Here is a 16,179-nt window from a genome sequence, read left to right as displayed (position 1 = left end):
CTAACACTTAACACAGAGCTCCAGTCCGTTATAGAATGGCTAACTAACACTTAACACAGAGCTCCAGTCCGTTATAGAATGGCTAACTAACACTTAACACAGAGCTCCAGTCCGTTATAGAATGGCTAACTAACACTTAACACAGAGCTCCAGTCCGTTATAGAATGGCTAACTAACAATAGGTGTGTGCTAAATATCTCAAAAACTAAAAGCATAATTTTTTGGGACAAGTCACTCGCTCAATGCTAAACCTCATTTAGATCTATTATTGAATAATGTGGTTATTGAGCAAGTTGAGGAGACTAAACTGCTGGGTGTAACCCTAGATAGCAAATTGTCATGGTCAAAACATATAGACTCATTGGTTGCTAAAATGGGAAGAGGTCTGTCCATGACAGGGCTTTGCTCTGCCTTCTTGACATCTCAGTCGACCAGACAGGTCCTACAGGCCCTGGTTTTGTCGCACCTGGAATACTACCCAACTGTGGGGTCATGTGCGGAAAAGAAGGACATAGGTAAATTGCAGTTGTTCCAGAACAAAGCCGCACGTATCACACATACACTACCGTTCAAAAGTTTGGGTCACTTAGAAATGTTCTTGTTTTTGAAAGAAAAGCATGTTTTTTTTGTCCATTAAAATAACATCAAATTTATCAGAAATACAGTGTAGACATTGTTAATGTTGTAAATGACTATTGTAGCTATACACCTATGTAGATATTCCATTTTTTATGTAATATCTACATAGGCGTACAGAGGCCCATTATCAGCAACCATCACTCCTGTGTTCCATTGGTACGTTGTGTTAGCTAATCCAAGTTTATAATTTTAAAAGGCAAATTGATCATTAGAAAACCTTTTTGCAATTATGTTAGTACAGCTGAAAACTGTTGTGCTGATTAAGGAAGAGATAAAACTGGCCTTCTTTAGACTAGTTGAGTATCTAGTGCATCAGAGCATTTGTGGGTTCGTTTACGGACTCAAAATGGCCAGAAACAAATAACTTTCTTCTGAAACTCGTCAGTCTATTCTTGTTCTGAGAAATGAAGGCATTTCCATGCGAGAAATTGCCAAGAAACTGAAGATCTCGTACAACGCTGTGTACTACTCCCTTCACAGAACAGCACAAACTGGCTCTAACCAGAATAGAAAGAGGAGTGGGAGGCTGTAGCGGCTGTCGTCTTCCTCCTCGTCTGAGGAGGAGAAGTTTGAAGGATCGGAGGACCAATGCGCAGCGTGGTAATTGTCCATAATGTTTAATTAAAGAAAATAAACGTGAACACTACAAAATACAAAACAACAAACGTGAAAACCGAAACAGTTCTATCTGGTGCAGACACACAAAGACTGAAAACAACCACCCACAAACCCCAACAGAAGACAGGCTACCTAAATATGATTCCCAATCAGGGACAACGATTGACAGCTGCCTCTGATTGAGAACCATATCAGGCCAAACACAGAAAACCAACACAGAAATAGAAAACATAGATTACCCATCCAACTCACGCCCTGACCACACTAAAACATAGAAAATACAAAAGAACTATGGTCAGAACGTGACAGAAGCCCCATAGATCATCCTTGAGATGTTTCTACAACTTGAATGGAGTCCACCTGTGGTAAATTCAATTAATTGGACATGAGTTGAAAAGGCACACACCTGTCTATATAAGGTCCCACACTTGACAGTGCATGTCAGAGCAAAAACCAAGCCATGAGGTTGAAGGAATTATCCGTATAGCTCTGAGACAGGACTATGTCGAGGCACAGATCTGGGGAAGGGTACAGAATATTTCTGCAACATTTAAGGTCCCCAAGAACACAGTGGCCTCCATCATTCTGAAATAGAAGAAGTTTAGAACCACCAAGACTCTTCCTAGAGCTGACCGCCCAGCCAAACTGAGCAGGGCCTTGGTCAGGGAGGTGACCAAGAACCCGATGGTCACTCTGATAGAGCTCCAGACGTCATCTGTGGAGATCGGAGAACCTTCCAGAAGGACAACCATCTCTGCAGCACTCCACCAATCAGGCCTTTATGGTAGAGTGGCCAGATGGAAGCCACTCCTCAGTAAAAGGCACATGACAGCCCGCTTGGAGTTCGCCAAAAGGCACCTAAAGGACTCTCACAAGATTCTCTGGTCTGAAGAAACCAAGATTCAACTCTTTGGCCTGAATGCCCAGCATCACATCTGGAGGAAACCTGGCACCATCCCTACAGTGGAGCATGGTGGTGACAGCATCGTGCTGTGGGGATGTTTTTCAGCGGCAGGGACTGGGAGACTAGTCAGGATGGAGGAAAAGATGAATGGAGCAAAGTACAGAGAGATTCTTGATGAAAACCTGCTCCAGAGTGCTCAGGACCTCAGACTGGGGCGAAGGTTCACTTTCCAACAGGACGATGACCCCAAGCACACAGCCAAGATAACGCAGGAGTGGCTTCGAGAAAAGTTTCTGAATGTCCTTGAGTGGCCCAGCCAGAGTACAGACTTAAACCTGATCGAACATCTTTGGAGAGAGCTGAAAATAGCTGTGCAGCGACGCTCCCCATGCAAACTGACAGAGCTTGGATCTGCAGAGAATAATGGGAGAAACTCCCCACATGTGCCAAGCTTGTAGCTTGACACCCAAGAACACTCAAGGATGTAATTGCTTCCACAAAGTGCTTCAACAAAGTACAAAGTTCAACAGAGTAAAGGGTCTGAATACTTATGTAAATGTGATATTTCATGTATTTTTTGCAAACAATGCTAATAAACAGTTTTTGTGTAGATTAATGAGGGGATTTTTTTTTTTTTTGAATAAGGCTGTAACGTAACAAAATATGGAAAAAGTCAAGGGGTCTGAATACTTTCCGGATCCACTGGATGTATGCTATCTGTGTAACGGTGGTCCTCCTCCTCTTCATCCGAAGAGGAGGAGAAGGGATTGAACCAAAATGCAGCGGATTGTGAAGACATGATATTTATTAAAGTAAAGACGGAAAAACACGAAAACGAAATACACTTGACTAATAAACAGAATAACAAACGGAGTAGACAGACCTGGACAACGAACTTACATAAACACGAAGAGCGCACGAACAGGGAAAATAGCCTACACATAAATGACGATGAACGAACAAACCGAACAGTCCCGTATGGTGCGACAAACACAGACACAGGAGACAACCACCCACAACGAACACTGTGAAACAACCTACCTAAAGATGACTCTTAATTAGAGGAACGCCAAACACCTGCCTCTAATTAAGAGCCATACCAGGCAACCCTTAAACCAACATAGAAACAGAAAACATAGACTGCCCACCCAAACTCACGTCCTGACCAACTAACACATACAATAAACTAACAGAAATAGGTCAGGAACGTGACAATCTGTTGCCTGCAGATTACAGATACAAACTGTTCTCTTATGTGATTGCTATCAGTTTTACAAAATAGAATGTTAGTAGAACTAGTTCACTGCAAATACAAACAAAAATGGTTGGTTTTAATACATATATAGTATGATACAGGTACTGGACCAGAGCTACCCGGACAGAGGTTGGTACTGGACCAGAGCTACCCGGACAGAGGTATAGTACTGGACCAGAGCTACCCGGACAGAGGTTGGTACTGGACCAGAGCTACCCGGACAGAGGCTGGTACTGGACCAGAGCTACCCGGACAGAGGTATAGTACTGGACCAGAGCTACCCGGACAGAGGTATAGTACTGGACCAGAGCTACCCGGACAGAGGTATAGTACTGGACCAGAGCTACCCGGACAGAGGTATAGTACTGGACCAGAGCTACCCGGACAGAGGTTGGTACTGGACCAGAGCTACCCGGACAGAGGTATAGTACTGGACCAGAGCTACCCGGACAGAGGTTGGTACTGGACCAGAGCTACCCGGACAGAGGCTGGTACTGGACCAGAGCTACCCGGACAGAGGTATAGTACTGGACCAGAGCTACCCGGACAGAGGTTGGTACTGGACCAGAGCTACCCGGACAGAGGTATAGTACTGGACCAGAGATACCCGGACAGAGGTTGGTACTGGACCAGAGCTACCCGGACGGAGGTTGGTACTGGACCAGAGCTACCCGGACAGAGGTATAATACTGGACCAGAGCTACCCGGACAGAGGTTGGTACTGGACCAGAACTACCCGGACAGAGGTTGGTACTGGACCAGAGCTACCCGGACAGAGGTTGGTACTGGACCAGAGCTACCCGGACAGAGGTTGGTACTGGACCAGAGCTACCCGGACAGAGGTTGGTACTGGACCAGAGCTACCCGGACAGAGGTTGGTACTGGACCAGAGCTACCAGGACAGAGGTATAGTACTGGACCAGAGCTACCCGGACAGAGGTATAGTACTGGACCAGAGCTACCCGGACAGAGGTATAGTACTGGACCAGAGCTACCCGGACAGAGGCTGGTACTGGACCAGAGATACCCGGACAGAGGTATAGTACTGGACCAGAGCTACCCGGACAGAGGTATAGTACTGGACCAGAGCTACCCGGACAGAGGTATAGTACTGGACCAGAGCTACCCGGACAGAGGTATAGTACTGGACCAGAGCTACCCGGACAGAGGTTGGTACTGGACCAGAGCTACCCGGACAGAGGTATAGTACTGGACCAGAGCTACCCGGACAGAGGTTGGTACTGGACCAGAGCTACCCGGACAGAGGTATAGTACTGGACCAGAGCTACCCGGACAGAGGTATAGTACTGGACCAGAGCTACCCGGACAGAGGTTGGTACTGGACCAGAGCTACCCGGACAGAGGTATAGTACTGGACCAGAGCTACCCGGACAGAGGCTGGTACTGGACCAGAGCTACCCGGACAGAGGTATAGTACTGGACCAGAGCTACCCGGACAGAGGTTGGTACTGGACCAGAGCTACCCGGACAGAGGTTGGTACTGGTACCCCTGTATATAACCTAGTTGTTTTTATTTTATTGTGTTTATTTTTTTACTTTAGTTTATTTAGTTTATTTCTTGAACTGGATTGTTGGTTAAGGGCTTGTAAGTAAGCATTTAACAGGAAGGTCTACTACACCTGTTGTATTTGGCGCATGTGACAAATAATATTTGATTTGAATTGAAAAAACAGCCCATAGTAAACAGGCAGTAAATAACAACAACCCATAGTCAACAGGTAGTAAATAACAACAACCCATAGTAAACAGGCAGTAAATAACAACAGCCCATAGTAAACAGGCAGTAAATAACAACAGCCCATAGTAAACAGGCAGTAAATAACAACAACCCATAGTAAACAGGCAGTAAATAACAACAACCCATAGTAAACAGGCAGTAAATAACAACAACCCATAGTAAACAGGCAGTAAATAACAACAGCCCATAGTAAACAGGCAGTAAATAACAACAGCCCATAGTAAACAGGCAGTAAATAACAACAGCCCATAGTAAACAGGCAGTAAGTAACAACAACCCATAGTAAACAGGCAGTAAATAACAACAGCCCATAGTAAACAGGCAGTAAATAACAACAACCCATAGTAAACAGGCAGTAAATAACAACAACCCATAGTAAACAGGCAGTAAATAACAACAGCCCATAGTAAACAGGCAGTAAATAACAACAACCCATAGTAAACAGGCAGTAAATAACAACAGCCCATAGTAAACAGGCAGTAAATAACAACAACCCATAGTAAACAGGCAGTAAATAACAACAGCCCATAGTAAACAGGCAGTAAATAACAACAACCCATAGTAAACAGGCAGTAAATAACAACAGCCCATAGTAAACAGGCAGTAAATAACAACAACCCATAGTAAACAGGCAGTAAATAACAACAGCCCATACTAAACAGGCAGTAAATAACAACAGCCCATAGTAAACAGGCAGTAAATAACAACAGCCCATACTAAACAGGCAGTAAATAACAACAGCCCATAGTAAACAGGCAGTAAATAACAACAACCCATACTAAACAGGCAGTAAATAACAACAGCCCATAGTAAACACAAAGAAAAAATCAGAGACAGCCTGTCTGTCTGTCTGTTATAGCGGAGGCTAAATTGAGTTTATGACGGAGGCCATTAGAGCCTCACCGAGCCGCCTGCTTGAGTTTATGACGGAGGCCATTAAGAGCCTCACCGAGCCGCCTGCTTGAGTTTATGACGGAGGCCATTAAGAGCCTCACCGAGCCGCCTGCTTGAGTTTATGACGGAGGCCATTAAGAGCCTCACCGAGCCGCCTGCTTGAGTTTATGATGGAGGCCATTAGAGCCTCACGGAGCCGCCTGCTTGAGTTTATGACGGAGGCCATTAGAGCGTCACCGAGCCGCCTGCTTGAGTTTATGACGGAGGCCATTAGAGCCTCACGGAGCCGCCTGCTTGAGTTTATGACGGAGGCCTTTAGAGCCTCACCGAGCCGCCTGCTTGAGTTTATGACGGAGGCCATTAAGAGCCTCACCGAGCCGCCTGCTTGAGTTTATGACGGAGGCCATTAAGAGCCTCACCGAGCCGCCTGCTTGAGTTTATGACGGAGGCCATTAGAGCCTCACCGAGCCGCCTGCTTGAGTTTATGACGGAGGCCATTAGAGCCTCACCGAGCCGCCTGCTTGAGTTTATGACGGAGGCCATTAGAGCCTCACCGAGCCGCCTGCTTGAGTTTATGACGGAGGCCTTTAGAGCCTCACCGAGCCGCCTGCTTGAGTTTATGACGGAGGCCTTTAGAGCCTCACCGAGCCGCCTGCTTGAGTTTATGACGGAGGCTTTTAGAGCCTCACCGAGCCACCTGCTTCATTAACACCGTCCTATACTATACATGTTTATTAGCATTGGGCTCCACCTTAATGAATTATCTTAGTTAATTAAGGACAACATGGTGGTTTAGTAAAGTGTGTGGTCTATATTTCATCCTCTATAATATTACGTGACCTTCTTCTCTCTGTCTTATGTGGCATGCATTTAACACAGCAGTTCACGTTGTAGCTAATACATTGACAGAAGCTCTCACTACAGGCTAAACTAGGATTATAAATCTAAACTAGGATTATAAATCTAAACTAGGATTATAAATCTAAACTAGGATTAGAAATCTAAACTAGGATTAGAAATCTAAATTAGGATTAGAAATCTAAACTAGGATTAGAAATCTAAACTAGGATTAGAAATCTAAACTAGGATTAGAAATCTAAACTAGGATTAGAAATATAAGCTAGGATTAGAAATATAAACTAGGATTAGAAATATAAACTAGAATTAGAAATATAAACTAGGATTAGAAATATAAACTAGGATTAGAAATATAAACTAGGATTAGAAATATAAACTAGGATTAGAAATCTAAACTAGGATTAGAAATATAAACTAGGATTAGAAATATAAACTAGGATTAGAAATCTAAACTAGGATTAGAAATATAAACTAGGATTAGAAATATAAACTAGGATTAGAAATCTAAACTAGGATTAGAAATCTAAACTAGGATTAGAAATCTAAACTAGGATTTGAAATATAAACTAGGATTAGAAATCTAAACTAGGATTAGAAATCTAAACTAGGATTAGAAATCTAAACTAGGATTAGAAATCTAAACTAGGATTAGAAATCTAAACTAGGATTAGAAATCTAAACTAGGATATAAACTAGGATTAGAAATATAAACTAGGATTAGAAATATAAACTAGGATTAGAAATCTAAACTAGGATTAGAAATCTAAACTAGGATTAGAAATCTAAACTAGGATTAGAAATATAAACTAGGATTAGAAATATAAACTAGGATTAGAAATATAAACTAGGATTAGAAATAATATAAAATAGCCAGTTAGAAATCTGAGTAAAAAAACTCCATCTGATAAAAGTTGTGAGACAGAGACTCTTCTGAACACAACAGCAGGGGGTTGCAATGTCAGCAAATTGAACTCTGACCAAACCATTCCTAGAAAGGTCTTCAAGAAACATGTTTATAATTAATAATAAGAAATCATTGCATCAGCATGACACGTGTACAGGTGTGTGAGGTGGACAGGATACAAATATATTTTTTACTATAATCCCTCCCTAAACATTATTTCAGATAGAAATGCAGGTGCTTCTACATCTGCATTGCTTGCTATTTGGGGTTTTAGGCTGGGTTTCTGTACAGCACTTTGAGATCAGCTGATGTAAAAAGGGCTATATAAATACATTTGATTTGATTTGATTTGAAATAAACTGGGTGTGAGTTGGTGGGGACAGCAATCTAATGTAAACCGTTATATTAGCAGGGCGAAGGCTAAGTAAGATAGGCTATACTGTAAAACTCTAAACCGGTTTACATGTTAACTCATCTTTCATGTACAGCAGTAGAAAGGAAGGAACAAATTGTCAGCTGTAGGAGTAGATGAGATGAGGTTGGGAATTGACTGGACAGATTGTCAGCTCTAGTAGTAGATGAGATGAGGTTGGGAATTGACTGGCCAGATTGTCATCTGTAGTAGTAGATGAGATGAGGTTGGGAATTGACTGGCCAGATTGTCAGCTGTAGTAGTAGATGAGATGAGGTTGGGAATTGACTGGCCAGATTGTCAGCTGTAGTAGTAGATGAGATGAGGTTGGGAATTGACTGGCCAGATTGTCATCTGTAGTAGTAGATGAGATGAGGTTGGGAATTGACTGGCCAGATTGTCAGCTGTAGTAGTAGATGAGATGAGGTTGGGAATTGACTGGCCAGATTGTCAGCTGTAGTAGTAGATGAGATGAGGTTGGGAATTGACTGGCCAGATTGTCAGCTGTAGTAGTAGATGAGATGAGGTTGGGAATTGACTGGCCAGATTGTCAGCTGTAGTAGTAGATGAGATGAGGTTGGGAGTTGACTGGCCAGATTGTCAGCTGTAGTAGTAGATGAGATGAGGTTGGGAATTGACTGGCCAGATTGTCAGCTGTAGTAGTAGATGAGATGAGGTTGGGAATTGACTGGCCAGATTGTCAGCTGTAGTAGTAGATGAGATGAGGTTGGGAATTGACTGGCCAGATTGTCAGCTGTAGTAGTAGATGAGATGAGGTTGGGAATTGACTGGACAGATTGTCAGCTCTAGTAGTAGATGAGATGAGGTTGGGAATTGACTGGCCAGATTGTCAGCTGTAGTAGTAGATGAGATGAGGTTGGGAATTGACTGGCCAGATTGTCAGCTGTAGGAGTAGATGAGATGAGGTTGGGAATTGACTGGACAGATTGTCAGCTCTAGTAGTAGATGAGATGAGGTTGGGAATTGACTGGCCAGATTGTCAGCTGTAGTAGTAGATGAGATGAGGTTGGGAATTGACTGGCCAGATTGTCAGCTGTAGTAGTAGATGAGATGAGGTTGGGAGTTGACTGGCCAGATTGTCAGCTGTAGTAGTAGATGAGATGAGGTTGGGAGTTGACTGGCCAGATTGTCAGCTGTAGTAGTAGATGAGATGAGGTTGGGAGTTGACTGACCAGATTGTCAGCTGTAGTAGTAGATGAGATGAGGTTGGGAGTTGACTGGCCAGATTGTCAGCTGTAGTAGTAGATGAGATGAGGTTGGGAATTGACTGGCCAGATTGTCAGCTGTAGTAGTAGATGAGATGAGGTTGGGAGTTGACTGGCCAGATTGTCAGCTGTAGTAGTAGATGAGATGAGGTTGGGAATTGACTGGCCAGATTGTCAGCTGTAGTAGTAGATGAGATGAGGTTGGGAGTTGACTGGCCAGATTGTCAGCTGTAGTAGTAGATGAGGTTGGGAGTTGACTGGCCAGATTGTCAGCTGTAGTAGTAGATGAGATGAGGTTGGGAGTTGACTGGCCAGATTGTCAGCTGTAGTAGTAGATGAGATGAGGTTGGGAATTGACTGGCCAGATTGTCAGCTGTAGTAGTAGATGAGATGAGGTTGGGAATTGACTGGCCAGATTGTCAGCTGTAGTAGTAGATGAGATGAGGTTGGGAGTTGACTGGCCAGATTGTCAGCTGTAGTAGTAGATGAGATGAGGTTGGGAGTTGACTGGCCAGATTGTCAGCTGTAGTAGTAGATGAGATGAGGTTGGGAATTGACTGGCCCGATTGTCAGCTGTAGTAGTAGATGAGATGAGGTTGGGAACTGACTGGCCAGATTGTCAGCTGTAGTAGTAGATGAGATGAGGTTGGGAGTTGACTGGCCAGATTGTCAGCTGTAGTAGTAGATGAGATGAGGTTGGGAGTTGACTGGCCAGATTGTCAGCTGTAGTAGTAGATGAGATGAGGTTGGGAATTGACTGGCCAGATTGTCAGCTGTAGTAGTAGATGAGAGGAGGTTGGGAACTGACTGACCAGATTGTCAGCTGTAGTAGTAGATGAGATGAGGTTGGGAACTGACTGACCAGATTGTCAGCTGTAGTAGTAGATGAGATGAGGTTGGGAATTGACTGGCCAGATTGTCAGCTGTAGTAGTAGATGAGATGAGGTTGGGAATTGACTGGCCAGATTGTCCGCTGTAGTAGTAGATGAGATGAGGTTGGGAGTTGACTGGCCAGATTGTCCGCTGTAGTAGTAGATGAGATGAGGTTGGGAGTTGACTGGCCAGATTGTCAGCTGTAGTAGTAGATGAGATGAGGTTGGGAGTTGACTGTTCAGATTGTCAGCTGTAGTAGTAGATGAGATGAGGTTGGGAATTGACTGGCCAGATTGTCAGCTGTAGTAGTAGATGAGATGAGGTTGGGAATTGACTGGCCAGATTGTCAGCTGTAGTAGTAGATGAGATGAGGTTGCGAGTTGACTGGCCAGATTGTTAGCAGGATGAAGAACTTACGGCAATAGAACTCAATATAAAGAGTGAATAGGTACAGTGTAGGCTGCATTTACAAAGGCAGCCCAATTCTGATTATTTTTCCAATAATTGGTCTTTTGACCAATCAGATCAGCTATTTTGCCAATAGTTCGGCAAAATATCAGAATTGGGCCTCCTGTATCAACGCAGCCATACAGATTGCAAACAGAAAATTAGGAATTCACTGCTTGTGTTTTGATAAACATTAATGTCCACAATGCCAGAACGGGAAAACCTGTTTGTTAGGCAAACAGGGTGTCAGGGGGAGGGGTGGATTTAAATTCCAAAGGGGTCTCCTAGCCCGTTTCCTAGTTTCCCAGTCAGACATTAGGTCTCCTAGCCCATTTCCTAGTCTCCCAGTCAGACATTAGGTCTCCTAGCCCGTTTCCTAGTTTCCCAGTCAGACATTAGGTCTCCTAGCCCGTTTCCTAGTCTCCCAGTCAGACGTTAGGGTTAGGTCTCCTAGTCCGTTTCCTAGTTTCCCAGTCAGACGTTAGGGTTAGGTCTCCTAGCCCGTTTCCTAGTTTCCCAGTCAGACATTAGGTCTCCTAGCCCGTTTCCTAGTCTCCCAGTCAGACATTAGGGTTAGGTCTCCTAGCCCGTTTCCTAGTTTCCTAGTCAGACATTAGGGTTTGGTCTCCTAGCCCGTTTCCTAGTTTCCCAGTCAGACATTAGGGTTAGGTCTCCGAGCCCATTTCCTAGTTTCCCAGTCAGAAATTAGTGTTAGGTCTCCTAGCCCGTTTCCTAGTTTCCCAGTCAGACAGGGTTAGGTCTCCTAGCCCGTTTCCTAGTTTCCCAGTCAGACATTAGGGTTAGGTCTCCTAGCCCGTTTCCTAGTTTCCTAGTCAGACATTAGGGTTAGGTCTCCTAGCCCGTTTCCTAGTTTCCCAGTCAGACATTAGGGTTAGGTCTCCTAGCCCGTTTCCTAGTTTCCAAGTCAGACGTTAGGTCTCCTAGCCCGTTTCCTAGTTCCCCAGTCTGACATTAGGGTTAGGTCTCCTAGCCCGTTTCCTAGTTTCCCAGTCAGACATTAGGGTTAGGTCTCCTAGCCCGTTTCCTAGTTTCCCAGTCAGACATTAGGGTTAGGTCTCCTAGCCCGTTTCCTAGTTTCCCAGTCAGACATTAGGGTTAGGTCTCCTAGTCCGTTTCCTAGTCTCCCAGTCAGACATTAGGGTTAGGTCTCCTAGACCGTTTCCTAGTCTCCCAGTCAGACATTAGGTCTCCTAGCCCATTTCCTAGTTTCCCAGTCAGACATTAGGTCTCCTAGCCCGTTTCCTAGTTTCCCAGTCAGACATTAGGGTTAGGTCTCCTAGCCCGTTTCCTAGTTTCCCAGTCAGACATTAGGTCTCCTAGCCCGTTTCCTAGTTTCCCAGTCAGACATTAGGGTTAGGTCTCCTAGCCCGTTTCCTAGTTTCCCAGTCAGACATTAGGGTTAGGTCTCCTAGCCCGTTTCCTAGTCTCCCAGTCAGACATTGGGTCTCCTAGCCCGTTTCCTAGTTTCCCAGTCAGACATTAGGGTTAGGTCTCCTAGCCCGTTTCCTAGTCTCCCAGTCAGACATTAGGTCTCCTAGCCCGTTTCCTAGTCTCCCAGTCAGACATTAGGTCTCCTAGCCCGTTTCCTAGTCTCCCAGTCAGACATTAGGTCTCCTAGCCCGTTTCCTAGTCTCCCAGTCAGGCATTAGGGTTAGGTCTCCTAGCCCGTTTCCTAGTTTCCCAGTCAGACATTAGGGTTAGGTCTCCTAGCCCATTTCCTAGTTTCCCAGTCAGACATTAGGGTTAGGTCTCCTAGCCCGTTTCCTAGTTTCCCAGTCAGACATTAGGGTTAGGTCTCCTAGCCTGTTTCCTAGTCTCCCAGTCAGACATTAGGGGTAGGTCTTCTAGCCCGTTTCCTAGTTTCCCAGTCAGACATTAGGGTTAGGTCTCCTAGTCCGTTTCCTAGTCTCCCAGTCAGACATTAGGGTTAGGTCTCCTAGACCGTTTCCTAGTCTCCCAGTCAGACATTAGGTCTCCTAGCCCGTTTCCTAGTTTCCCAGTCAGACATTAGGTCTCCTAGCCCGTTTCCTAGTTTCCCAGTCAGACATTAGGGTTAGGTCTCCTAGCCCGTTTCCTAGTTTCCCAGTCAGACATTAGGTCTCCTAGCCCGTTTCCTAGTTTCCCAGTCAGACATTAGGGTTAGGTCTCCTAGCCCGTTTCCTAGTTTCCCAGTCAGACATTAGGGTTAGGTCTCCTAGCCCGTTTCCTAGTTTCCCAGTCAGACATTAGGGTTAGGTCTCCTAGCCCGTTTCCTAGTCTCCCAGTCAGACGTTAGGGTTAGGTCTCCTAGTCCGTTTCCTAGTTTCCCAGTCAGACGTTAGGGTTAGGTCTCCTAGCCCGTTTCCTAGTTTCCCAGTCAGACATTAGGTCTCCTAGCCCGTTTCCTAGTCTCCCAGTCAGACATTAGGGTTAGGTCTCCTAGCCCGTTTCCTAGTTTCCTAGTCAGACATTAGGGTTTGGTCTCCTAGCCCGTTTCCTAGTTTCCCAGTCAGACATTAGGGTTAGGTCTCCGAGCCCATTTCCTAGTTTCCCAGTCAGAAATTAGTGTTAGGTCTCCTAGCCCGTTTCCTAGTTTCCCAGTCAGACAGGGTTAGGTCTCCTAGCCCGTTTCCTAGTTTCCCAGTCAGACATTAGGGTTAGGTCTCCTAGCCCGTTTCCTAGTTTCCTAGTCAGACATTAGGGTTAGGTCTCCTAGCCCGTTTCCTAGTTTCCCAGTCAGACATTAGGGTTAGGTCTCCTAGCCCGTTTCCTAGTTTCCAAGTCAGACGTTAGGTCTCCTAGCCCGTTTCCTAGTTCCCCAGTCTGACATTAGGGTTAGGTCTCCTAGCCCGTTTCCTAGTTTCCCAGTCAGACATTAGGGTTAGGTCTCCTAGCCCGTTTCCTAGTTTCCCAGTCAGACATTAGGGTTAGGTCTCCTAGCCCGTTTCCTAGTTTCCCAGTCAGACATTAGGGTTAGGTCTCCTAGTCCGTTTCCTAGTCTCCCAGTCAGACATTAGGGTTAGGTCTCCTAGACCGTTTCCTAGTCTCCCAGTCAGACATTAGGTCTCCTAGCCCGTTTCCTAGTTTCCCAGTCAGACATTAGGTCTCCTAGCCCGTTTCCTAGTTTCCCAGTCAGACATTAGGGTTAGGTCTCCTAGCCCGTTTCCTAGTTTCCCAGTCAGACATTAGGTCTCCTAGCCCGTTTCCTAGTTTCCCAGTCAGACATTAGGGTTAGGTCTCCTAGCCCGTTTCCTAGTTTCCCAGTCAGACATTAGGGTTAGGTCTCCTAGCCCGTTTCCTAGTCTCCCAGTCAGACATTGGGTCTCCTAGCCCGTTTCCTAGTTTCCCAGTCAGACATTAGGGTTAGGTCTCCTAGCCCGTTTCCTAGTCTCCCAGTCAGACATTAGGTCTCCTAGCCCGTTTCCTAGTCTCCCAGTCAGACATTAGGTCTCCTAGCCCGTTTCCTAGTCTCCCAGTCAGACATTAGGTCTCCTAGCCCGTTTCCTAGTCTCCCAGTCAGGCATTAGGGTTAGGTCTCCTAGCCCGTTTCCTAGTTTCCCAGTCAGACATTAGGGTTAGGTCTCCTAGCCCATTTCCTAGTTTCCCAGTCAGACATTAGGGTTAGGTCTCCTAGCCCGTTTCCTAGTTTCCCAGTCAGACATTAGGGTTAGGTCTCCTAGCCTGTTTCCTAGTCTCCCAGTCAGACATTAGGGGTAGGTCTTCTAGCCCGTTTCCTAGTTTCCCAGTCAGACATTAGGGTTAGGTCTCCTAGTCCGTTTCCTAGTCTCCCAGTCAGACATTAGGGTTAGGTCTCCTAGACCGTTTCCTAGTCTCCCAGTCAGACATTAGGTCTCCTAGCCCGTTTCCTAGTTTCCCAGTCAGACATTAGGTCTCCTAGCCCGTTTCCTAGTTTCCCAGTCAGACATTAGGGTTAGGTCTCCTAGCCCGTTTCCTAGTTTCCCAGTCAGACATTAGGTCTCCTAGCCCGTTTCCTAGTTTCCCAGTCAGACATTAGGGTTAGGTCTCCTAGCCCGTTTCCTAGTTTCCCAGTCAGACATTAGGGTTAGGTCTCCTAGCCCGTTTCCTAGTCTCCCAGTCAGACATTGGGTCTCCTAGCCCGTTTCCTAGTTTCCCAGTCAGACATTAGGGTTAGGTCTCCTAGCCCGTTTCCTAGTCTCCCAGTCAGACATTAGGTCTCCTAGCCCGTTTCCTAGTCTCCCAGTCAGACATTAGGTCTCCTAGCCCGTTTCCTAGTCTCCCAGTCAGACATTAGGTCTCCTAGCCCGTTTCCTAGTCTCCCAGTCAGGCATTAGGGTTAGGTCTCCTAGCCCGTTTCCTAGTTTCCCAGTCAGACATTAGGGTTAGGTCTCCTAGCCCATTTCCTAGTTTCCCAGTCAGACATTAGGGTTAGGTCTCCTAGCCCGTTTCCTAGTTTCCCAGTCAGACATTAGGGTTAGGTCTCCTAGCCTGTTTCCTAGTCTCCCAGTCAGACATTAGGGGTAGGTCTCCTAGCCCGTTTCCTAGTTTCCCAGTCAGACATTAGGGTTAGGTCTCCTAGCCCGTTTCCTAGTCTCCCAGTCAGACATTAGGTCTCCTAGCCCGTTTCCTAATTTCCCAGTCAGACATTAGGGTTAGGTCTCCTGGCCCGTTTCCTAGTCAGACGTTAGGGTTAGGTCTCCTAGCCCGTTTCCTAGTCAGACGTTAGGGTTAGGTCTCCTAGCCCATTTTCTAGTTTCTTAGTCAGATGTTAGGTCTCCTAGCCCGTTTCCTAGTTTCCTAGTCAGACGTTAGGTCTCCTAGCCCGGGCCTCCCGGGTGGCGCAGTGGTCTTGTGCACTGCATTGCAGTGCTAGCAGCGCCACCAGAGTCTCTGGGTTTGTGCCCACGCTCTGTTGCAGCCGGCCGCTACCGGGAGGTCCGTGGGGCGACGCACAATTGGGCTAGCGTCGTCCGGGTTAGGGAGGGTTTGGCCGGTAGGGATATCCTTGTCTCATCGCGCTCCAGCGACTCCTGTGGCGGGCCGGGCGCAGTGCGCGCCAACCAAGGGGGGCGGGTGCACAGTGTTTCCTCCGACACATTGGTGCGGCTGGCTTCCGGGTTGGAGGCGTGCTGTGTTAAGAAGCAGTGCGGCTTGGTTGGGTTGTGCTTCGGAGGACGCATGGCTTTCGACCTTCGTCTCTCCCGAGCCCGTACGGGAGTTGTAGCGATGAGACAAGATAGTAGACAAGATAAGGTCTCCTAGCCCATTTCCCAGATTCCCAGTCAGACATTTTTGTGAGAAATCAGTATTTTTGTCTCGTCGAAAAAAGGCTAAATCTGCATTGGTGTCCCAGTCAAAGTTTGCAATGTTTTGCTCTTTCTATTGAGTGAATGGAAAGAAGGAAGTAGATA

Source organism: Salvelinus fontinalis, unplaced genomic scaffold (assembly GCF_029448725.1).
Source record: "Salvelinus fontinalis isolate EN_2023a unplaced genomic scaffold, ASM2944872v1 scaffold_0001, whole genome shotgun sequence".
In the NCBI taxonomy this organism is placed as follows: domain Eukaryota; kingdom Metazoa; phylum Chordata; class Actinopteri; order Salmoniformes; family Salmonidae; genus Salvelinus; species Salvelinus fontinalis.
This window is presented reverse-complemented; position numbering follows the sequence as displayed.